Raw genomic sequence first — 26592 nt, 5'->3', positions numbered from 1 at the left:
CCCTAATGACAAATGATGTTGAGCATCTTTTCATATGCCTCCTTACCATCCATATCTCTCTGAATGAAATGTCTTTTAAAATCATGTTCATATTTTTCTCATGGTTCTGTTGCATTTTAAGAGTTATTAAATATTTGGTTAGAAATCCAAAATGTGCTATGCAAGTATGCCCCTTCAGTCTGTAACTTGACTTTTTATTTTATTAACCAGAGGAATTATTAATGCTGATGAAGTCTATTTATCTTTGTTTTATTTTAAAGATAGTGCTTTTGGTATCATAGTCAAAAAACTTTGCATAACACAGGGTCACACAGATACTCTCCTACATTCTTCTTGTAGTTGTATATGTAGTTTTATAACCATAAATCGACTTTAAACTATGTTAACTAAAGATGTACAAACTCATGAGGGGGGACATAAACATGACATTCATTCATGAAATTTGTCAAGAAGAGAATAATGGAAGAAAAAAGAGAAGAAAAACCAGAAACTCTTTAAAATAATGATTTATTTCTAGTTAAATAAACTCAAATACACACTGTTCTTTGAAAGTTGTAGGTTATACAATATGCATAGTATGATTCCACTTTTATTTAAGAGTATGATAATTTAGTATATATTTGTGTACAAAGGAAAGGACTGGCAAGGATAATCATCAGGCTGCCTTGAAGAGGGGGGAAATAGTTTTAAAAAGGTGGTGATTTCTCAATTTACTTTACATAATTCTGACAAACTAGAGTTATTTTCCAAAATGCATATGCTTCTTCTGTAAATCTTCTAAAATACCTAAAAAATGTAAAATAGAAAAGAATCTATGAGGGCAAACTTGCAAATTGCCAGAATGTCATTTTACTTACAAATCAGAAAAATTCCGAAAGGGCAAGTGAAAGATCTATGAATCCTGAAAAATGTATTTTGGCAAGTGTTTCTCTATGCTAATTGGTAAGATGGGTGTTTGAAAATACTTGCATTTCTGTTCCACTGAACAAATATATCTAAGCAATAAATATATATAACAAATATATCTAACCCAACAAAGCACTTGGTCAAACATTCTATTACTAGAATATGCAATTACATTTTTGAGAGAAGCAGGTTAGATAAAGGAATTAAGCAGAAGGAATCACTCTTAAACTAAAACAAGAATGGCTATCACTTAGCACGGGTAGAATGACCCTGTCTTTGTATGCTCCACCTGTGGAGCTACGTTTTTGGAAACATGAAAACATGCCCTTCATAGAACAGTTACCTCCCACCAACTTGGCAGCTTGATTGCATCTCACCTACAGCATGCAGGTGTGAAAACTCTGGAATATAGTCAAATGGGATGCAGGGGAGATTGGCCTTTAATATGGGATGCTCTGGCGTAGTAGCCACACGCCCTACACCTTGGAGTCACAGACAGCCAGGAAATGCAGGGATGCATCCTTCTGACACAATGGCAGGTTGACTACATTCTCCTTTTACCAAAGTCTGAAGGAACCATATTGCCTTGGTGGCAATGGATATAGCTACAGGGTTGTCTGCCTGGCCCAGTGTGCTATGATTGGCACCCTGACTGTGTTGACCACCTGTATGGCCCACCACCCATTACAATAGAAAGTGACCAAGGGTTTCACTTTACTGGTTGGAATGTGAAGTTATCAGCAACTCAGGTACAGACTCAAGGGAAGCCACATATCCCATACCACCCACAGGCTGCAGGCATGATGGAGAGATATAATGACCTGCCTAAGTAAGGACTCAGGACTGCAGTCCACACACCTTCCAAGAAGGGGTGGGCACAGTACTGGTAGGGAGTTGTCCCCAGTGAGGGAACCAGCTCCTAGGAAGCTCTGCTGTGTGCACAGCAGCACCAGCATGGGTCTAGGGGATGTTGTGCTAAGTCAAGGTTTGGGAGCACAAGGCAGATGATAGACTTTAGGAGCTCACAGCTGCATAGACAGCGTCATAGAATAAATAACTGAAAGTAAAAATAAAAGCTTGATTTTCATGAGTGCACGTCAGTGTCTGTGTCATTCTGCCCTTGCCAGGAGTTCTGTATTTGACACGTCCCTTGGTCCAACATGCAGTTTGCACCTTGTTCCTTATTGACCTTCAGTCTGCTCTATCTGTACCAAGAGTGGAATTTTGTGTTCTTGTGTGTGTTCCTCTTCATTTCTAACAAGCCTTTCATCATATATTGGGACATTTTATTTGGAATTTTTTATGTTTTTAGTAGTTCTATCTTCTTGGTGAATTGATTCTTTCAGCACATAATGTCTTTGTCTCCTGTGATGATTTATGATATAAAGTCTGTTTAGTCTCAGTATAGTTACCTCTGTTCCCTTGTGTCTACAACTTGCATGGAGTTTCTCTTCCATTGTTTTACCTTCAGCCCCAGTGTGTTTCTAGATCCAAAATTAATTTCTTGTAGATAGCAACTAGGATTTTTCATTTAATTAACTCTATTAGCCAATCTCTCTTGACTGGGAAGTTGAACTCATCTGTGTTCAAAGTAGTACTGATGGGAAAGGACTAATGTTATACTGTCACTTGTTTTCTGAATGTCTTGCTCTCACTCTGCACCCAGATTTTCTGACTGTATGTATTTGGGTTACATTGCTTTGATTTGTCATGACATTTTTGGATTGCTTTCACATCCCTTTTTCTTCATCTTGCAGAGGCAATTCTCTTTGTGGTTATGGTGAATATTACATAAGTCATCATAAAATTATATGATATATTTTTTAACTGATACCATCTTTATGGTAAACACACACAAGAACTGTAATGTTTTATATTTCAGCCCTCCACCTTGATGTTATCGATGTCAGAATTGTGAACTTTTGTATTATACATCTATTAATATAAATTAATAATTTTAATGCATCTATATTTCAATTATGTGCTATAATTAAAAGTGATTTACACATCAAAATTTTCATATTAAAGCTTCTATATTAGTTTACATATTTGACTTAATCAGATAGATTTCCTATTTTGCGTGTATTTTTTATCTATAATCATGTTATTTCCATTCAAAGAATACCATTTAGCATTTCATATAAGAAAGCTCTAGGAAAATGAGACTTTGCAATTTCAAAACAGACAGAATGCAGAAGAGATGTTGCAAGTGATGTTGATACAGAAGGAGGGGGGAAATGGAGAAGCAAGGTATTGGGAGGGAGGGAGAGAAAACAATACAATTTGGCTATTAGCAAGAAAAGATAAGAGAGAAAGAGAAATAAACAAAAATAATACAAAATCAAACCAAGACATGCAATCCAAAAAACCTGAATCCTCAACAGACAATGCTAGGAAAAATAGTTACATGGAAAAAAAATGCTAAAGATGAGAAAGAGATAAGAGTGTGTATAAGTGTCCCTAAACCAATTGACACAGCCAAAATTCACATACCTAGACACACACACAGGGGATAGAGAGAGAAAAAGACAAGCAGGGAGAGAGAAAGAGAGAGAAGAGAGGAGAAGAGAGGAGAGGGGAGAGAGAGAGAGAGAGAGAGAGAGAGAGAGAGAGAGAGAGAGAGAGAGAGAGAGAGAGAGAGAGGGAGGGAATAAAAAATAATAAAATAAAAACACTTTAGAAATTCAAAATTTTAGTGAAAACCAAAGGGAGCTTTCCCACTGAGGTGGTCAAAATATTTGACTGTTATGGGGCGTAACTTAAGAACAGACTGATCACCACTGAGAAGTCCAAATTTGACAGTCTTTATTAGCTGGCCAGCTGACTGTCTCACACAATGCCCCAAAAATGGCTATGGGGAGAACTGACCATAGAGTTGCAGGAGTTTTTATACCATAAGTCAGGACATCAATCATGTCTGTTGCTGTGATTCAAAGCTACAAACTGACATCATGAGATCTAAAATTATAAGCAGAAGGGGAAGTGGGTCAAAATGACCTTACTTAGGTACAGATTAAAGAATGGTCACTAACATCTAGACAATCACTGTTGACATCACTGTTGACAGGGTACATTGTTTAGGAGAAGGGGAATCAAAAAGAGCAATTTTTCATTATACAAGAGTTGCCATTTTGCATTGCCAAACATGTCATGCTAAGCAACTGATGATGGGTACAGAGGCAGGGTGTTCCCATGGGAGAAGTATTTCCTTCATGGCATGAAGTCTCAGGGTAAAATGGAGTCTGTTTAGTCATTGTCCACATAGCCTGACCTATAACATTTCCATGGAGTCAGATATGTCAAACTGCCACATTCCCCACTGGTTCTGTACATAATCAAATCATTGATCCATCATTAGTGTAGAGGTGATTGTAGGGGGTGCGTAACACCATTAGTTTAATCGATTGGATTCTTTCTCTAACATGTTTAAGCAGTTTATCATGCATGGCACAATTAAAAGTTTCAATAGGACTAGGATGAGAGGTCCCACCATTGTGGTTATTAGACTAATTAACCAAGGGAACCAAGAGAACAGATTTTGGTACCAATTTCCCTCGAGTGTTCAGCTTTTCCTTCCTTGAGCCTTTTCCTAATCAAAGATGAAGTATCACAAATGACACCTGAGTGGTTAGTATAGAAACAACAGGTCTCCCCTAAGGCCAGACATAATCCTCATTTTGAAAACAGCAAATTGAGCCCTCTTTTGTTTTGTAAAACTACCTCAACAAATGAATGAGGGAATTTTTTTAAATGGCTTACAGAGTTTTTTTATTCACTTAAGTGCAGATCTTTTTTGAAGACTTAAGGTTTTGAAATTTTGGTTTCCTGTAATGAGCGTAGTGGTCCCTACAGCAGTGGAGCCAGCTATACGTAATCCCACTAGGAGGGGAACTATGACAGGGGACACTCATTTAGATCAAAGTATTAGCTCCAGATAATCCCTTTATCCTTCCCCATAATAATAGTACCCTTGGGGAATGATGTGAACAGTAGCACAGAATTCATCCCATTTGGTAATCTCAAAAAGTTGAAGAGCCAGGCATGGAGTTACTCCTGACGTACAAGCAAACCATGTTCCCTCAGGGACCACAAGATATTTGTCATATTGGCCTGAGGAAGTCCCAAGTACTACAGTAGAGGTGTAAATTAGGTAAGAGGTTGTAGTGACCATGCTATACATTAATTTGACTGATGAAATATGTTGTTTTAGTAGCTTGGGCCTTATAACATAGTCTAAGCAAGATAAAAAGCATGATTAACATTTTTCAGTCTTATCTTCAGACAGTGGTTGGAGGGTCTCTGAGAGCTGTCCATTTTTCTGTTGTCTTGACTCAGATGTAATGAATCTATGTTATGAGTAAGGTCCCCTCCATTTCAGCCGGGTGTTAGTCCTTTCTGGAACCATTTGATGTAGATATAGTCTCCTGGCTGAATTCGGTGTTGGAAATCAGTGGTCTCTTGGGGCTGGTTCTCTCGTAAGTTGAACCTGTTGGAGACACTTAACAACAGGTTGGAACAGGAGTGGGTTATCTTGGTAAGGGTGGAGGAAGGGCTCTGGAAGCATGAACATTTTAATTTCTCAGAAGTCATTTGCCTCCAACTTTCTGGCCCCAAACTGGCCTTTATTTTTGTGATTAAATCCAATTACCTATCTATATTGACTGTCTTTTTAATTTTTTTTACCTCTCTAATTTTAAGGACTTCTTACTGCTGTAGGGAAAAAGGACTGCTCATGCTGTTTCCAGCTGAGAGGGGGTGATGTGGAGCGGGGCAAGCAGTTTGGAGTCTCTTTTTAGAAATTCAGTCCATCTCAGGGTGAAAGTCTGGTTCTATGAAAGAAATAAAAAACCATGAGTACAAAATAAATAGCGTCTGGAACATGTCATGAAGATGATAGAAATCAATAATCTCTTCCCAGGAGGTGAGAGAGCTTAGATGTCCCCATAACAAGGCCTAACAAAGTCTAGCAAGGTTGGAAAGGATAAGGCCTTTATTTTTAGACCTTTAACATTTTCAGAGTTATTAGGAATATAAACACAACATTTAGTTAAGTTACCTAATGCCACCTGATTTTTGTAAAATATCTTTTTATGGGCATGACCTTTTTGCTTAGTAGAGATCCCTTTATTTTTGTTACTTAGGGCTAGAGAATCATACTAGCAAACATTGATTAAGTCTACCTATATCAGAGGTTAGGAAGATCTGTAGGCCTTAAACTGACTAAAACCTTATAACTCTGGCAGTTTTTCTTGATAGTTTTTTTCTTTTTCATGTCTTTGATATGTTATTTTTTTCCTTTTAATTTATTTTTATTGTAAACAAATGGGATACATATTGTTTCAGTTTGTACATGGAGTAAAGGCATACCATTTGAATATTCATAAATTTACATAGAGTAATGATGTTTGATTCATTCTGTTATTTTTTCCTCCCCCCCACCCCTCCCACCTCTCTTTTCCCTCTATACAGTCCTTCCTTCCTCCATTCTTGTCCCACTCCCACCCCCCATTAAGAGTCATCATCCGCTTATCAGTGAGATCATTCCTCTTTTTGATTTGTGAGATTGGCTTATCTCACTTAACATGATATTCTCCAATTTCATCCATTTGCCTGCAAATGCCATAATTTTATTATTCTTTATAGCTGAGTAATATTCCATTGTATATATATATATACCACAGTTTCTTTATCCATTCATCAATTGAAGGGCATCTAGGTTGGTTCCATAGTCTGGCTATGGTGAATTGAGCAGCTATGAACATTAATGTGGCTGTATCTCTGTAGTGTGCTGATTTTAAGTCCTTTGGGTATAGGCCAAGGAGTGGGACAGCTGGGTCAAATGGAGGGTCCATTCCAAGTTTTCTAAGGAATCTCCACACTGCTTTCCAGAGTGGCTGCACTAATTTGCAGTCCCACCAGCAATGTATGAGTGTACCTTTTTCCCCACATCCTCTCCAACACCTATTGTTGCTTGTGTTCTTGATAATCGCCATTCTAATTGGGGTGAGATGGAATCTTAGTGTAGTTTTGATTTGCATTTCTCTTATTCCTAAAGATGTTGAACATTTTTTCATAGATCTGTTGATTGCTTGTACATCTTCTGTGAAGTATCTGTTCATTTCCTTAGCCCATTTGTTGATTGGGTTATTTGTATTCTTGCTGTAGAGTTTTTTGAGTTCTTTATATATTCTGGAAATTAGTGCACTATCTGAAGTATGAGTGGCAAAGATATTCTCCCACTCTGTAGGCTCTCTCTTCACATTGCTGATAGTTTCCTTTGCTGAGAGAAAGCTATTTAGTTTGAATCTATCCCAGTTATTGATTCTTGCTTTTATTTCTTGTGCTATGGGAGTCCTGTTAAGGAAGTCTGATCCTAAGCCAACAAGGTGAAGATTTGGACCTACTTTTTCTTCTATAAGATGCAGGGTCTCTGGTCTGATTTCAAGGTCCTTGATCCATTGTGAGTTGAGTTTTGTGCAGGGTGAGAGATAGGGGTTTAGTTTCATTCTGTTGCATATGGATTTCCAGTTTTCCCAGCACCATTTGTTGAAGAGGCTATCTTTTCTCCATTGCATATTTTTGGCACCTTTGTCTAGTATGAGAAAATTGTATTTATTTGGGTTTGTGTCCATGTCCTCTATTCTGTACCATTGATCTATCTGTCTATTTTGGTGCCAATACCATGCTGTTTTTGTTACTATTGCTTTGTAGTATAGTTAGTATAGTTGAAGTTCTGGTATTGCGATACCCCCTGTTTCATTCTTCCTGCTAAGGATTGCTTTAGCTATTCTTGGTTTCTTATTCTCCCAGATGAATTTCATGATTGCTTGCTCTATTTCTGTGAGGTACGTCATTGGGATTTTAATTGGAATTGCATTGAATCTGTATAGCACTTTTGGTAGTATGGCCATTTTGACAATATTAATTCTGCCTAACCAAGAATTTGGGAGATCTTTCCATCTTCTAAGGTCTTCCTTAATTTCTTTCTTCAGTGTTTTGTAGTTTTCATTGTAGAGATCTTTTACCTCTTTGGTTAGATTGATGCCCAAGTATTTTATTTTGTTTGAGGCTATTGCAAATGGAGTTGTTTTCCTCATTTCCCTTTCAGCTGTTTCATTGCTTGCGTATAAAAATGCTGTAGAATTATGCGTGTTGATTTTATAGCCTGCTATTTTGCTGAATTCATTGATGAGGTCTAGAAGTTTTCTGGAGGAGGTTTTTGGATCCTCTAAATATAGAATCATGTCATCCGCAAACAGTGACAGCTTAAGTTCCTCTTTTCCTATTAGTATCCCTTTAATTTCTTTAGACTGCCTAATTGCTCTGGCTAGAGTTTCGAGGACAATGTTGAATAGAAGTGGTGAAAGAGGACATCCCTGTCTTGTTCCTGTTTTTAAAGGGAATGGTTTCGGTTTTTCTCCATTAAGAATGATGTTGGCCATGGGCTTAACATAAATAGCCTTTACAATGTTCAGGTATGTTCCTACTATCCCTATTTTTTCTAGTGTTTTCAGCATGAAGGGGTGTTGTATATTGTCAAATGCTTTTTCTGCGTCAATTGAAATAATCATATGATTCTTATCCTTAAGTCTATTGACATGATGGATTACGTTTATGTATTTACGGATGTTAAACCATGCTTGCATTCCAGGAATGAACCCCACTTGATCGTGGTGCACAATTTTCTTAATATGTTTTTGGATACAGTTTGCCAATATTTTGTTAAGGATCTTAGCATCTATATTCATCAAGGATATTGGTCTAAAATTTTCTTTCCTTGATGTGTCTTTTCCTGGTTTGGGTATGAGGGTGATATTAGCTTCATAGAATGAGTTCGGTAGGGTACCCTCCTTTTCTATTTCCTGGAATACTTTGAGAAGTATTGGAATGAGTTCTTCTTTGAAGGTCTTGTAGAACTCGGCTGAGAATCCATCTGGTCCTGCGCTTTTCTTGGATGGTAGATTTTTAATGGCTTCTTCTATTTCATTGCTTGATATTGATCTGTTTAAATCGTGTATGTCCTCCTGGTTCAGTTTGGGAGGAGCATATGTCTCTAGAAATTTGTCAATGTCTTCAGTAGTTTCTATTTTGTTGGAATACAGATTTTCAAAGTAGCTTCTCATTATGTTCTGTATCTCAGTGGTGTCTGTCGTGATATTTCCTTTTACATCATGTATTTTAGTAATTTGAGTCTTCTCTCTCCTTTGTTAGTGTGGCTAAGGGTTTATCTATTTTGTTTACTTTCTCAAAAAACGATCATTTTGTTATGTCAATTTTTTGAATAGTTTCTTTTGTTTCAATTTCATTGATTTCAGCTCTGATTTTAATTCTTTCCTGTCTTCTACTACTTTTGCTGTTATTCTGTTCTTCTTTTTCTAGGGCTTTGAGCTGTAATGTTAGGTCATTTCATTGCTGACTTTTCATTCTTTTCTGGAATGCGCTCCATGCAATGAATTTTCCTCTTAGTACCGCTTTCATAGTGTCCCAGAGATTTTGATATGTTGTATCATCATTCTCATTGACCTCTAAGAATTTTTTAATCTCCTCCCTGATGTTTTTTGTTAACCATGTTGCATTCAATAGCATATTATTTAGTCTCCAAGTGTTGGAGTAATTTCCTTTTTTTACTATGTCATTGATTTCTACTCTGAGTTCATTATGATCTGATAGAACACAAGGCAGTATCTCTATTTTTTTGCATTTCCTAAGGGCTGCTTTGTGGCATAACATATGGTCTATTTTTGAGAAGGTTCCATGTGCTGCTGAGAAGAAAGTGTATCCACTCGTTGATGGATGGAATATTCTATATATGTCTATTAAGTCTAGGTTATTGATTGTGTTATTGAGTTCTATGTTTTCTTTGGTTGGATTTTGTTTGGAAAATCCTTCTAGTGGTGACAGCGGTGCGTTAAAGTCGCCCAGAATTATTGTTTTGTGGTCTATGTGATTCTTGAAATTGAGAAGGATTTGTTTGATGTACAGTGATGCACCATTGTTTGGGGCATAAATATTTACTATCGTTATGTCTTCCTGATTTATGGCTCCCTTAAGAAGTATGAAATGTCCTTCTTTATCCCTTCTGACTAACTTTGGCTTGAAGTCCACTTTATCTGATATAAGGATGGAAACCCCTGCTTTTTTACTGAGTCCATGTGCATGGTAGGTTTTTTTCCCATCCTTTCACCTTTAGTCTGTGGATGTCTTTTTCTATGAGATGAGTCTCTTGCAGGTAGCATATTGTTGGGTCTTTCTTTTTAATCCATTCTGCCAGTCTATGTCTTTTGATTGAGGAGTTTAGGCCATTAACGTTCAGGGTTATTATTGAGAAATGATTTGTATTCCCAGTCATTTGGCTTATTTTTAGTTTTTAAGTTGGCTTGGTTTCTCCTTTGAGTGGTTTTTCTCTAAGGTAGTTCCTCCCTTTGCTGACCTCCATTGTTGTTTTTCATTTCCTCCTCATGGAATATTTTGTTGAGAACATTCTGTAGTGCAGGCTTTCTATTTGTAAATTCTTTTAACTTTTGTTTATGATGGAAGGATTTTATTTCATCTTCAAATCTGAAGGTTAGTTTTGCTGGGTATAGGATTCTTGGTTGGCAACCATGTTCTTTCAGAGCTTGAAATATGTTGGTCCAGGCCCTTCTAGCTTTTAGAGTCTGGGTTGAGAAGTCGGCTGCTATCCGTATTGGACTCCCCCTATATGTAATCTGATGCTTTTCTCTCGCGGCCTTCAAAATCCTATCTTTATTTTGAATGTTAGGCATTTTCATTATAATGTGCCTTGGTGTGGCTCTGTTGTGATTCTGTGCATTTGGTATTCTGTAAGCCTCTTGTATTTGATTTTCCATTTCATTCTTAGATTTGGGAAATTTTCTGATATTATTTCATTGAATAGGTTGTTCATTCCTTTGGTTTGTATCTCTGTGCCTTCCTCAATCCCAATAATTCTTAAATTGGGTCTTTTCATGATGTCCCATAGTTCTTGGAGATTCTGTTCATGATTTCTTACCATCTTCTCTGTTTGGGCAACTTTATTTTCAAGATTAATATTTTGTCTTCATTGTCTGAGGTTCTGTCTTCCAAGTGGTCTAGTCTGTTGGTGATGCTTTCCATTGAGTTTTTTATTTGGTTTATTGTCTCCTTCATTTCAAGGATTTCCATTTGGGTTTTTTTTGAGAATCTCTATCTCTTTTTTGAAATGATCTTTTGCTTCCTGCAGGTGCTCTTTCAGCTTATTGGTATTATCAATCATTGCCTGCATTTGCTCTCTTATCTCATTTTTTGCTTTGCAAATCATCTTAATCATGTATAATCTGAAGTCCTTTTCTGACATTTCCTCTAACATACTGTCATTGGATTCTATTACTATAGAATCTAGATTTGTTTGGATCATTTTCTTCCCTTGTTTTTTCATGTCGTTCATGTATCTTCCCCTCTAGCAGTGCAGATCTGGGGTATTGCAGATTTCCCCCTATAGGCTTATAGTGGCCCTATAGGTTTCCAAAACCCTTTCTTAAGGGGAGATCAATATTAGAAGTGCCCAAATCAGACACTATGCAATCCTAGACCAAATAGCCCCTATGGGGACAATAACAAAATTGTCATAATAAGCAAAATGAGTTCATATGTTATCTTTGGTAAAACAAACAGGTTTGCAACAAGGTCTGCAGTTTCTAATGGAGGACAAAGAGGATGCAGAGGGATGTAGAATATGGCTGTTAATGGGATAAGAAAAGAATATACAGAAGTTCTAGAAAATAGAAAGTGTGAGAGTGTAATCAAAAGAAATCGGATGTTAGCATGCAAAAAAGGGAGAAAGAGACTCTGAAGGAACAGGTAAACAAAAGGAAAAGAAAGCAAGAAAATAAAGAAATAAAAACAAAAATTTTTTTAAAAAGGAGAAAAAAGAAAATCTACTGTATAACGTCATATACTAATGAACCCTCCCAGGGTTCAGTAGCCTGATGCATGAGAGGTACCTGACAATGAGCTTCAAGCCTCCAGCAGGCATCTCAGAATGGGATTTGCCCCACCAGAAGATCAGAGCTACGGCTTCCAGGATTGTCCAAGATGGCCTCTCTGGCTTCGAAATGTGTTGGCAAATGGGGAGCTGCAACTCAGGGGTGGACGTGGTCAGCTGGAGGTCCTGAAGACGGGATGCAGTTGGACAAGCAGGGGTCCTGGGAGTCCAGTGTGTTTGGTGTGGTTGTGGGATCCTGGAGGCTGGGTGCAATCAGTCTGTCTGGGGTCCCGGTGATAGGGCTCAGTCAGTTGGTCTGGGGGTCCAGGCGGCAGGGAGCAGTCAGTTGATGTGAGGGCCCCAGAGGCAGGGAGTGATCAGTTGGGCTGAGGGATCCTGGAGATGGGACTCAGTCAGTCCGGCCAGGGGTCCTACGGGGCCTGGCTGTTGTCTCAAAATGGCAGCAGCCACGTGTAATCAAACCTGCAGGTACTGTGACAGTGAACTTCCAGGCGACAGCAGGCAGCTGGTGCTCCACTGGCAGTCTGCGGTCAGTCTGCTGGCAGCTGTTGGACGATCGGGAGGTGAACCTCGAGCATTGGGTGATGGACAGGTGTAAGGTAGGCAATGGACAGGCAAGAGGCATGCAAATGGCGGATGATAGACGCCTGACAGTCTACAGTAGCACTTTTTAGTGCTCTATTAACGGTCAGGTTTCCCGTGTCCAATGTGCTGTCCCACCGGAGAGCTGAACGGGTTCCCCAAGAGAAAGTCCATCGCCGCAGCTGGGACCAACCCGGGAATCAGCTGACAGCAACCCTCCCATGCGCTTTCAACTGGAATTCCCCTGGGTACAGTCTACTCTGTGTCTGTTTCTCTCACATTCTGTCAGGCTCAGCCTAAGTCCCTTCCAGGATATTGTGACTGTGTATTTCATTTGTTATCATTGATTTCCGGTCTTCCAGGTCCTGCGGACACTGCAGCAGCACTTTCACTCCCAGACGCTCCCACTCAGCTCTCTGTGGCCAGTTGAGATACAGAGCATGTTCTCAAGCCCCGGTGCACAGTGCAGCATCTGGATCAGTTAAATTTATGCAGCAGCTTTTCTCAGTTTCTTCGTACCTCAACATGCCATAGCCCAGCTTGGAATGCAGCTTCCTCTACCCTGCCACCTTCCATGTGCACCCAGTGTTGTTAAACATTTAAGTAAAAAAATAACTATTGTATTAAATTTGAAGCTAACACAGGCCAGCCACTGCATCAGTTAGAAATTTTATCTGACATAGATTTTTACAAATCAGGTTATTAATTAGCAGCTTGGCTTCATTAATTTAAGCAACTCTGAACAACCTGTGAACAAAAATATTTATTTAAGCCTACTCAATGAAAAGTAATCTAAAGAACAATCTTCCCTTCATGCTCCTCATATAGGGACATTTCACTTGTATGATTGTGTGTACCAAGGGTCACGCAATGGAATAATTTGTACATTTGCATTTTAGTGACCAAGCGCTGTGTGCACCTTGCCACTAATAGTATCAAAACAGTAAAACTCAGCTCTAATTCTTCAGACTCTAATCTTTCTGTGTTTCTGCTTCTTCGGGTTAAAAGTGGTGTAGTAGTACAGGTTGCCTCAAAGGGCAAAGGGTTAAAGTGAGGAGAAAACTAGGTGAAGAGGTCTGGATACTTCCTGGCATGTGGGAAATAGTATAAAATCTGCAGTTGGAATGGTAATGATGATCATCATTATTCATGAAAATTTTCTATGATAAATGGAATGACAGACCATTGTTTGGCTACATGAGAGCCACATCACACTTTTTAGCCATGTCTCAATTTTTCTGTTACCCAGTGTCGCTGGCTCTTTGCGGTTCCAAAATCCATGGATATTTGTCACCACCTGCAGCAACAACTTGCACGGGTCTTATGGGTGGTGGAGTGGAAACTGAGGCACTTCTATCTTTCTCTTTAGTGCACTGCTTTCTTGCTTGTTTATAGAGGATAGAGGAAATGAGGTTTACTTGCTTTGAGAGGAGAGAGAGAGAGAGAGACTTTGCTTATCAGAGAGAAAGAGACTTTGCTTAAGAGAGAGAAACTTTGAGAGAAGGACAGGCTTTTCTTAGAGCTTAGAAGGAGAGAGGCCTGCCAGGCCTTAAAGTCCTGCATCCTGTGAACTAAGGGTGTGTCTACCTAAGGTGCCCTAGTGATGCGCTCAGTTCTCCGTTCTGCGATCTGCCTTCCGCCGCTGCCTGCTAGCTGCTGTGCCGTTTTTTCCCCCACTAGCTGCCGTCGGGCGTTTCCTAGCTGCTTTCGTGTTTAGTCCTCTTCTACTGCTTTTCTGCTAATGGCTGCTGTCCTCTGTCTCGCTCCGCCTACGCTTATATCACCTCCAGGAGGCGGAGAGCAGGGCCACGCCTCTTACGCAAAGATTAGGCCAGACGCTCCGAGCAGGCAATTAGTGTTCGAGAACACATGTGCATACATTGTGTGCGTGGACGAGAAAATCACCTGAGTGTGCTTCTGTCAATCAACCTCCTCGCTGCCGATGTGATCAGGCGCCATCCTGGCGCCACCAACATAGCACAGCCCCCAACAACCCAGTTCTACACAAGTGTTATTCAGAGCTGTATCTGGTTTTAGTTTTCATGACTAATGGAGACTAGTATTTTGCGTATCAATCATTTTAGGCTCCTCTGTGTTCCAATTCTGTCCAGTTACATGCTGACTTGCCAGAGGGAAATCAGACAAGGAGGAGACACAGAGAAGGTGACAGGAGAAAGGAGGAGGTTAGAGACAACTATGCCATGGTGCGTGGGTGTCCATCTTCTAGCAACAACCCCAGGGCCATTGCATGAGATGCATATGCCTGGATGATGGAATTCCCCAAGTTTCCCATGGTATGGCCAGACCAACCCCAGAACACCCTCAAGAGAATAGATTGTGGGGACATGTGCCCACTGATTTGGCCAGCAGGAAGTAAGATGAGATCACCTTTTTGTGGAGGGGCCATCACTACTCAGAAGCCTTATGTTCTTCTATAAATTAGCATAATTTTCAAGGTTCCAAAGTTTAGAGTGCTCATTTGGAAATGGTACGTGGTACTTGCCCTGGTTGGGGTCAGGAAGCCTTCTGAGGGATCTGGGCACCCAGGGCCACTAGAGAGTAAGAGGGTTAAAGGAGTCTCTGATGTTCCTTAATGTCCCCTGCAACTAGCAGTGTCTGGTGGTCTCAGTTCTCTGTCCAAATTCCTTGGAAGATGCTTTCTCATCTCTGGAGATCCTTCAGAGAGACCAGTCCGGGATTTGTAGCACTGCAGAACTGAAGCATAAATAGTATGGCAGAGCATTGTACCTCTCCTCTAGGGTTCAGGGAAAACTGTACTTGTGAGAACCTTGGAGTCCTCTCTCTGTCACTGTCCCTGACAGTGAGGAAAGCTAAATAAACTGGACACCTGGAGTCAGTGGAATGTAAGAGGGGCAAAGGAATCTCTGGTACCCCTTTTTAGCCGCTAGAGCTTGCAGATCTGGCTCCTTTACCTCCTGATCCCTGGGTCCACATGCTTGGAACACTCATACACAGGTGGGGGTTTGAGTCTGGATTTTCTGTCTGGGTTGTAGTGTTGGTATTGACTACATGTCAGAATTGGACTCCGTGTTCCAGGGAGCAAGTGCAGCCAGGGATGTGTCCCCAGGGTCATGCTCTGTACTCCCTGCCTCCCATCCAATGTAACCCACCATTGATAGCATCCCTGTGCACAGTGTGAGTTATTCAGCAGCAGGGAGGGCTCTAACATAGTCCCAATTCTGTATTCAGCACTATGGCACAGCACAAGCCCATGCAAGGGATGTGTGCCTTGGTGCAACTCAGAGACAGCATCATGGGCCCTGCCCTCCAGGAGCTGCAGTCTGCAGGTAAAAATGCACAAAAGCTCCAAGTACATGATTCTGAAAGAAAAGAGCTGGTGCTATAAAAAGTATACAGCCACAGGGCATGGTGGCCCATGCCTATACTCCCAGTGGCTTGGGAGCCTGAGGCAGGAGGATTGTGAATTCAAAGCCTGCTTCAGCAACTTAGTGGGGTATGGACCAACTCAGTGAGATCCTATCTCCAGCTAAATACAAAAAAGGACTGGGGACGTGGCTCAGTGGTTATGTGCTCCTAGCTTTTATCCCTGGTGTAAAAAAGTGAATACAGCCTAGCACTGTAATAAGGGTGGGGTCACTTGGTGCAGTTATAAGAATTGCAGTGAACTGACATTTCTTCTGAAACCAAAATGACAACAGGAAGTCATTCTTGGTTACTTTTGGGAGCAGTGTTTCAGAAAGACTCAATGCAGAGCCTGGAAGGCACAGTGACCTTTGTCACACAGGAGGCTGGAAAGTAGGCAGGTGTGAAGGGAGAGAGCCTGGGCAAAAAGGGAAACAGGTGGGGAAACCCCAGGGTTCAGATACTCCACTAGTTGTCCAGTGCTGTGTGACGGCACCCCCTAACTCACTGCTGACGTCCACATTCAGCGACAAGGTCAGTTTTGGAGAACCCGGATTCAGACCTGCACTGCTGGTGCCTCTGCCTTCTGGTCTCTTATGATGAGGTAAATCTGTGGGAAAGGCATACAAAAATAGGGCAGAGCAAAGAGGATAGCTGATATCAGACGGGGATGCTGACCATTTTAAATAAGATGGCCAGGGCGTGCTACATTAAAACAGAGCTTTTCCACAAAGATTTGGGGAATTTGAGGAAAAAATCAAGAGAATATCTGTACAAAGAGTATGAGAGAGAGAGAGAGAGAGAGAGAGAGAGAGAGAGAGAGAGAGAGAGAAGGAAAGAAAAAACAAAGGAACAAAGGAAGGAAGGGAAGGAAGGAGGAAGGAGGAAGGAAGAGAGGGAGGGAAGGAGGGAGGGAGGAGGAAAGATAGAAGCCCTGATCCCTGATGCCTCTGGTGACTTTCTGGAGGAGTGCAGAGTGACACAGGGCAGTCAGTGGTGGCTCAGCACAGGGGATCCCACCTCTCTGAGGCCCCCATGGATGGCCTCAGACCCTCCTCAGTGGGTGCTGCATGTGCACACACAGGTGTGAGTGCAGGAACCAAGGCAATACTCCTGCTTCCCAGGTGACCAGGATGCTGTCCGACTGTTGCCCTACTCCTCTGTGGTCACACGCAGAGAGGGCAGCCCTGACCACCTTCTCGATGGAGGACAGCAGTGAGGAGCCCGTCTGAAGCACCCAGAAGCCTGTGTGGATGGGTATGGTGGTCACAGACGTGGTGGAGCTAAGGAGGAGAAGCTGACCCAGACGTCCCCTAGCCACAGAAGATGGACGCACCAGGATGGGAGTGTTTTGAAGGGAAGGGTGTGCAGTCATCTTCTGGTCACCAGGAAAATCTTAACACAGCACATGTGGATCTTCTCCACTAAAAAGCTGCAAATGTCAGTCAAGGCCATAGAGAACACATCACCTGTCCCTGGTGTTGACAGAGCGGCTGCCCTGAGTTTTCAGAGGACTGGAACTGAGAGCTGCCATCATCCTGGGCTCCATGTTCAGGCCTAGAAGCCATCTAGCAGCCTCAGATTTAAACTCTAAGAACTCTGCATGATTTCTTATCTGCATGAGCTCAGATGCCATGGACAGACTGTGGTCGCCTTCACCAGGGAGGTAAGAGGGATCTTTACAGAGGGACTTTCAGGGTCCCCAGTATTTCGGCAGTGCTCCTTAGTTGAGGTCAGTGTATCTTCTTGTTCCCACACCACAGAGATGCCTCTGGCCACCAGCATCCCACAGAACAGAACTGTCTCTCTTCCAGTCAGTGTATGTCCAGCAGCAGGAGAGAGTCAGGTGGAACTAGCTTAGTGTTCCCTAGGACGGCAGATGCATAGGATTTGCCTGGATGCCCTGGTACACTTCAGTCTTTATTTTTTCCACTTCAGATGGATAATATGCTGATGTCATTAAAAGGTTTAGAGGGAGGCAAATTTCACAAATGGCATGAACACCCAATCATCATGCTTGTGAACTGAAGAGGATCTACACTTCAGTCCCATATGCTTAGCCAACAGGTGTTCCAGACCCTGGAGAATGTGGCCCTGTGGCTGGTCCATGCTGGGGACCACTGAGAAGATGCCCCTGTAAATCTCAAATCACCCTGCTTCATGCTGGGGCATGAAGGACATCCCAAACACAACTCTCTTCCTATGGGTAAATGACACTATTTCAAGATGAAGTAGCTCATGATAGGGCTTATGACATAGAACATGTTGGCATGTCAGGGGATTTCAGACCTGGGGAAAAGAATAGAGGGATTGTTAAGTAGGATCAAGAATATCCATAGCCCAAGGAAGGAAATTCAGAAGCAGGGAGCAGATGAATGTTTTTCAGGGTGGTGTGTGTGGAGTGGGGTGTGAGTGTCTAATGGGAAGAGTTTATCAGTTTGTGGTGATTAGATGCTCTCCTACCAGATAGTGGTTATGGCTACCCAGCATGATAAATAGACTTAACACTCCTGAATGGCACTACTTAAAATTACTAAATTCCTCACTCTTTGATCTGAGCACTTTGGATACACAACAGAAAATGAGAAATAATTAAAAATAAACACAGGACCTTAGGGAGGCAAAGGCTTCTCCTGGCACTGTTGTAGGCACCAAGCAAATCTCAAAATCTGACCTTAAGTGACTTGCCAGAGCCGGCTCCAGCTCCACAGTTGGCTGGGCCCTTTGCTGGTGTGGGTTCTTCTGTGCAATTGCAGAGCTGGCTCAAGCTCCACAGGGGCTCACGTGCCTCGTACTAGATTCTGAACTTTACGTGTGGAGCTCATTCTAGGAAGCATGCCCAGAAGCAGAGCTGACTGCAGCTCCCTGGGGAAAAATGATCCTGTGCTGTCCGGGCTCTTCTGCTGCCTCTGCAGAGCTGGCTCTGGCTTCTGCTTTGCAGCTAGTAGTGGTTGTGGACTGGCCCTAGTTCATGACTACTGCATCTAATAACAGCAATGCCTCCGGCTCTGAGCCTGGTTTTCATTCTATCACTGCTTCTGTCGTATGTCCTTGAGATTTTTCCAGAGTTGGTGCTGAAGATAGAGCTGGTGACATTATGGCTTTGTGGATGTATTTGATGACCTTGAAGAGTGCAATTTAAAACAATTTAAAATGATTACAAAGTTAAATTTTGGTTTATGCAAAAATTTTATCTTAAAATATAATAAATTATAAAGAATGTGAAAGAGACAAAGAGAATTAAAATAAAATAAAATGGTTGCCATCAGTGGCAGAGTATTAAAATACTGGTACTGGAGTCTGCCCCGGTCACAGTTTAGGAGCTGGTGTTGAAAGTGGCACTGGACTGGCTCTATCTCTGGGACTCATGCTGTAGCTGATGCTAGAGCCACCAGTACTGTGGTCGTTGACCTGAAACAGAAGATTGAGTCTGGGAAAGTGCTTGGATTGTCTCAATTTCATACAGTCATTCTCCAGCAGTTTTAGAATAAGATCCTTCACTGGGGCTGATATTCATTTTGGTCTGGTAGCAGGAAGTGAGGCCCTGGATTCAATCCCCAGTGCTACAAAAAATCAATTTATCTATTCTAGTATTTATCACTCTATCTTATTTTATCTTATTATTTTTAAATCAACATGTCTTTTACTAAGCAATTATTCATCATTCAACAAACTGAGTGAATATCACATATTCTATATTTTAAAATATTGATAGAATCCTGTGAATAGAGAAAATCCTTGCTATTAATCTAGAGATACGATGAATCTAGAGATACATCTAGAGATGAATTTAGAGCTATCTCCCAATACTTTCCACTCAATATGGGGAATGAACACCATGCCCATGGAAAGTAACATAAATATGAATTGAACATGCACCATATATTTGAAAATATTATGATCATGAGCATGAATATATGCATGTGAATACAAATATGTATATTAATATGTACATGAATATGAACATGTATATGAAATGAATGTGAACATGTATATGAATTAATATATATGAATGTTATAAATGAGTATGTATATGAGTATGAATATATACATTAATATGAATATGAATGTGTACATGTACTTGAATATGAATCTGTAGATGAATATGAATAGGTGAATGAATGTGACATGAATTTCTATATATGAATATAAATATATATGATTATTAATACATGTGGATATGAATATGTACATAAATATGAATATGTATGTTAATATGAATATATGTGTGATATGAGTGCTGATGTAAATGTATGCATGCATGTGTACTTTTATATTAATATAAATATGAATGTGTGTATGAATATGAACATGTACAATGTACCTGAATAAGAATGGGTACATGAATATATATAAATATGTGCATATATGTGTACATATGTGCAAATATGAACATGTACATGTGCATGATTATGGATATGCATGAGTAAGTACATGTACATGGGTATGAATATGAATGTGTACATGTATGTGATATGAATATATGTGTGATAGTGAATATGTTTCTTTTAGGGAGTCCATCCCCATGCCCTCTACCTTGTGAGAGAAGTAGAACCATGTCTTCTCCACCGGATCAGGGGACCTCATCATCTGAACACACTATCAGATGATTTCCTGTTCCAAAAAATTCCAGTTCAACCATCAAAGTACAAAACTGGAGAAGACATGCATATAAATACACATATGAATATGTATATTTTATATGCAAATGAATATTAGTGTATATGAATGTATATGGATATGCATGAGTATATTATGAATATACCTGAAAATACATATGAATGTGTACCTGAATATATATGGATATCTTTATTAATATATATAAATGTATATATTAATATACATGTGAATTAGTTCCCAGTGCCTTCTGCTCAGTATGGGGCATGGATCACAGTACTCTCCATTTCATATGGAGAATACATCTCCATGCCCTCTATCCCATGACGGGAGCAGGTCCACATGGGAAAGTAGGGCCCTGTGGAAAGAAGATTCACTGGTGAGGGAACAGGAGCCATGTACCCTCTACCTCCTGGACCCTCCATCTGGTGAATTTTCACTCCAGAATATTGCAGTCCAACCTGAAATACAAAACTGGAAGAGGTGTACATATGTATGAATATAAATATGGAAATATATATTAGCGTATCACAAATACATATTGATATATATGGATATATTTATGAATACATGTATAGATATATATGAATATATAAATACACATAGGAAAAGTTTAAATCTATTCAAACACTTTACTATTTGATTAAATGTCTTTTTCAAACATGATGCTGTTCTGATATCCATACGATGTGCCATCATTAGCAATTTACTATATTTATTTGCCCAGTCCCCTATTTTAGAACATTTAGATTGGCACCAATTTACTGCTGTTACAAGAAACAATACTATAGCCAATATCCCAATGTTACATTTTTGCATTATTTCAGAATATTTCTAGAATTACATTTGGGAGATAAAAGAATGTACAGTTTTATAACTTAGGTATTGTCAGTTTCCTTAAAGGAATTTATATCAACTATTTTTTTCAGTTTTAAGAGGTCATATTTCTTTTTAAAAAATCTTTCTGTATTTGTACCTTATAATTATACATAATAGTGGGAACCAAGCCAGGCATGGTGGCAGATGTCTGTAATCCAAGTGGCTCAGGAGGCTAAGGCTGGAGGATCTCATGTTCAAAGTCAGCCCAGCAACTTAGTGAGACCTTAAATAACTCAGTGAGACCCTGTCTCTAAATGAAACACACAAAAAGTCTGGGGATGTGGTTCAGTGGTTATGTGCCCCTGAGTTAAATTCCCGGTACTCCCCCCCGCCAAATATATATCTACTGGGGCTCATTGTGATATATTTGTACATGTACATAACATAGTTTGATCAGTTTCAATCCTCAGCACCCCCCCTTCCCTTCAATGGCCACTTTCTACTGAGCTAACTCTGAGTTAGACTTTAGGTATCAATTAACTCATCTTCAGAAGACCTTAGAAAGTAACCTAATCCTTATTTTAAAAATGGTGGCACTTCCTTGTAATCCCAGGGACCGGAAGGCTGAGGATCGCAATTGAAGTTCACCCTGCTCAACTTAGCCAGACTGTGTCAAAACAAAAAGGCCTGGGGTGTAGCCCTGTGGTGGAGCAACCCTGGCTTCAGTCCCTGATTCTGCAAAAAAGGAAGGGATATGTGGTTCCTCTTCACAGCATGTACATATTTCATGTTTTACTTTTTTTTATTATTATTATTTTTTAGTAGTACTGGAGATTGAACCCAGGACCTTCTGCTTGTGAGGCAAGCACTCTACCAACTGAGCTATCTCCCCAGCCCCATATTTTGCTTTAAAAAAAAACAACAGAATGCTTGTCTAAGTTCAGAGTGGGATTTGAAACCAGTTTAACTCCAAAGTCCATGTATCCCATGAACTTGCTAGTATTCCAACTAGCAAGAGTGTGAGAATGCCTGAATTTAAAACAAAAACCATGTTTTTTAACTGGACGAGGTCTAAGAAATTTTGTTCAGCATCATTACTCTTCCGTGAGAACACAGCCCCTGGTGAAGGTAGCAACCGAGTCACAACAGTCACACTCTGTCTAGTGAACCTGTTTACTCCTACCTCCCTGCCAGGCCTTGCGTCGGTTCCTAGAAATGGAGCTGTGGGGTCCCTGGTTTAGCTCTGATGACCGCTGCTAGCCTACGTTGACAACTCTTCCAAAGTTTTTGATTGTTGCCATCTCAGAGGTCCAGAGAGAAAGCTAAGCAAAGATGCTCTGGCCTTTTCCAGGAAAAGGAAGATTTCCACTCCTGCGATGTGAGTCAGAGACCCAGGGCAGCACTGGTGCCAGCCTGGGAGCAAAGCGCCTGCGCGGTTCTAAACTAGAGACCTGAGCATCGGCCAGGTTCCTGGGGTCAGACAACTGAAGCCAGTTCAGGAAAAGAGACCAGGCAGAGGACACGGGTGTTTCTAGCGATGCCAGAGGCCGATCAGAGCCCCTCGGACAGGCAGCAAGTTTGGTTACTCAACAGGAACAGGTTCGAGGGCAACCACAAGCAGGGGTGTGCGCAGGCCCACACGCACAACTCCTGCTCGAGAAGTCTAGCCTCAAAGTCCCCTGGGCCCTGGGTGTGGTGGCCCCTGCAACGGGAGCTTATCCTGGAGAAGGTTAGTTGTGAGCAGTCAGAAGACTGGGTGCAACTTCCCGCCATGGGCATGTGGGGGAGCAGAGGACCATCAGCAACTTCTGGGGAGCCATTTAAATGGAAAACAATCCTTTAGGAGGCCCGGGGTGTAGCTCAGTGGTATGGCACTTCCTAGCATACCCAAGGTCCTGGGTTCCATCCTGTACTGCAAGAGGTTAATAGCTATAACATTTTAATTCACTATATGTCCATGAAGGGGACATCAGATTCTATCCCCAAACCTTGGTTATTTCCTTTTTGCCAAAGGACTTAAAAGTCAGTACACCATGTAGGTTTCTGTGTTGCTCTTTAATCTTGAATGAATGCATTTTAAATAGAGAATGCAGCCTCTGAGTAGCACAGATCCTGCTCTGAACATCTTTCTTTCTCATTCTTACCTCCATTGCGTCTACAAGAGTGAAAGAAAATATACAACATTGCTAGGACAAAATCAGAATGTTACCTTTAAATTTATATCCCTATAATCATATCTGCACATTTTCAGTGTTACTTTGAAAAGCAGAATTCAGGAGCAATGCTTATTTTGATTTGCTCTCTGATCTGCATGAGGGGGTGCAGGGAATTCCTCCAGCCTGCTCACTGGAGATGGAAAGGGTGGAGCTCACCCAGGCCCTGCTGATTTCCCTAAGCAGAGCTGGCTCTGTAGGGTACCATGAAGGCTCCTCATTAATTTGCTTTGCTTCTTCAAAGTGTTTTCAAGAGACTGTCAGACATTGAGTAGCTGTTTTAAAGATAGGGAGCAATGGCGGGAGAAGCTTGCTTTGAGGTTTAGAGGACTTCACATGGAATTAGGTATGAAGGAATGAAAAGGAGTGCCCCCCCCCCCCGCCAGGAAAGTGCTGGGTGGGGATATTAGACCTGCCAATGTCACAGAGGAATTCCTGCTTACATAGTGACAATAACTGTATATTTTGGTAAAACAACGACTTTTTCACGTTAGTGAGTTCAGATTTTTTTAAGTAAACAAAAGAGATCAATAATTTCATTACCACAAATGTTAAAATCTCAGACGTTCCTCCAGGTTTTTCCCTTAGCATCGCCATCCCCGTCTTGAACTCTCCAGTGAAATAAGTGCTTCATCTTCAAATGCAGTGTTGTCATAAATGACAAAAGACTCTGTTGGAAAAGTCAAACTCTAAGATTCTCATTTTGTAAGAAAGATCATGTATGTGGTTCAATCTTCAGAGCCTCCAAAGTTCTTGGCTATGTTATCAACACTCCAGTCAGAGAGGTGGCAGCTGCCCCTGTGTCCACACTCCATCCATATTGAGACCCCCACAAGTGAGGTAGTTCCTGACCCCCACTTTTCAGGCAGTGACAGACATCAGAGTTTGCAATGAAGCAGCAGCAGATGTCCATCTGGGTAGGGGACAGTGTGGTCATTGTGAACACAGAGAGTTTGAACAGAGCTGAGAGCACTGACATTGGATCAGGCTTCTCTGTTTTCAAATACTGCAATGAAAGTGACACCACCGTTTATCGGTGATGAGTTCTGCTTCCTCAGATGTTGAATTATGACATAGAGCAGCCGCCAAGGCAAGCATATATTAAGCAGATCTGATTTAAAAGTAGTAATACAGACTTCTCCCGGGAGGGAGAAGGGGGCCATGGCTGACGTTCTAGAATCCCAAGAAGTGAGCTCACCCACATCTTTTATAGATTAGGGTCTCCTTGTTTAGCACAAAAAGATCGGGCAGGATGCAAACCTCATGTGTCATCTCAGCTCTTTATTCAGGGGGATGAAACAGCATTGGTGGACCCACTCTCCTGGTGGAAAAAGAGCCATTGAACAAAGGAAGGGACTGGGTTTATGTAGGTTATTTTGAGGGGTGGTCTAGTAAACATGTCAGTTTTGCTTAGAATATGGGCCCTTTTGGTAAATGTCTGTGGAAGTGCCTAAAAGGGATTTTGCTTTGGGGGAGATGATGCCTCCTAGAGACTGTTTTGCTGTTGTTGTTTGTTTTTTGTTTGGGGTTTTCTGAGGATGATAAAACACATCCTCTTCGCCTGAAACCAACAGCCAGAAAACATTCGTCTTGGGAGATGACAGCTGTCGATGCACGGCCTTCAGTTTACTTCCTTTCCTTTTCTCAGGTCTCATTATTTCAGGAATTTCTTATTCTCCATATTCATGGTTCCAGACTCTGAAAGGAACTGGGAAATTGGGGGATGACTCTCTGGCTTCTTCAAACTGGGAGGGGGCGAAGTGGGGGAAAGGGTTTCTCTTCAGAGTTCTGGAAGTGACATGAGGGCACACAGAGGGGGATGCCTGAGGGAAGGCCTGGGGTCATCCCAGCCATGCCAGCTCTCTTTATGCTGCTCCAGGAGATCAGGTGGTGTGTGGTGGGAGGAGGGATGTCTGGGATATTTTCTGTCATTTGCAGCTGAGCTGACCATTTTATTAAAAAACTGTAAACTAAAACTAGGGAGAAGAAAAACATTATAGTAATAAGTGAGGTTAACTAGTTTGTTAGGTAAGGGGAGTACTTAAAAGCGTTAAAGGAAGGTATCCCTTCAGCTAAACTGCTCCAGATTTCTTCATTATAAAAAGTAGGTGGTTGGGTATTAGTCATGGCCAGAACCTGAGTCTGCAATTTCAACACATCCAAAGAGGCATTATGAAAAGGATCAAGTCCTATTAAACCATTATGTACACTGTGCTGTTGAGCCTCAGTGTCATTGCATGAAACCCTAGTAACACAAAAGTGAGTGATATTTGAACTGCATTGGAGCCTCTGAGAGCCCTGTGAATCTTGTATTGTTGCTCTCCCAGCCATATGACAGAATCTTTTAGTTGCTGGATCTCATTTAGTATTTCCTGGTCAATATGTACTTGAATTTGCCAGGTTTCAGTAAAAATTAGAGGTGGTTATCTCACTCAAGATAACAATGCCAGCTATTAGCTACCAGATGAAATGTTTACTATTTTCATGGGGAGAAAAGGGGCTATTGGCCTTTATAACAATTTCCCTGGAGTCTGCCATATAACCTGATTGACACATTGTTGTAATGTATGGTTCTTATATTTAACATAATACATGTTTTGTGGTGTACTATATTGTATTGAATAGATTCAGACAATAAAATATAGGGATTTAATATACATGGTGCCAGAAAGAATTCTTTAATCTCAGTGGATGTTTTTAGCCTTATTAGTAAGGGAATAAGTTGGGGGCTCTTCTTGTGTGTGCTGCTATTGGAATGGGGAGGCTTAAGTGCCAGTCTGAAAAGCAAGGAAAACAAAGGTACAGAAGCTAGTTTAATTTGGTAGGAAGAGATAAATATGGGCCTCACAAAAACAAACCTCAGAAGTTTGGGGGCATCAGGGTTGTGGACTGACACAAGTGTACATCTTAATTTTTATGTAAAAGAGCTATTGTTTTTTCCCCGAAAATGCCCAGATATGGTTATTATTGGCATCAGATCTGCTATTTTTCTGCTGCTGTGATTCTGCCTCCCCCACACCACTTTACAACCCAGATTGTTAGCCCACAAACTTCCTCGCCAACCATTGGTCCGTTGTTACTAGCCCGCGA

The sequence above is a fragment of the Sciurus vulgaris genome (genome assembly GCF_902686455.1).
Source record: "Sciurus vulgaris genome assembly, chromosome: 13".
Taxonomy (NCBI): domain Eukaryota; kingdom Metazoa; phylum Chordata; class Mammalia; order Rodentia; family Sciuridae; genus Sciurus; species Sciurus vulgaris.
Note: the sequence above shows the minus strand (reverse complement) of the source record.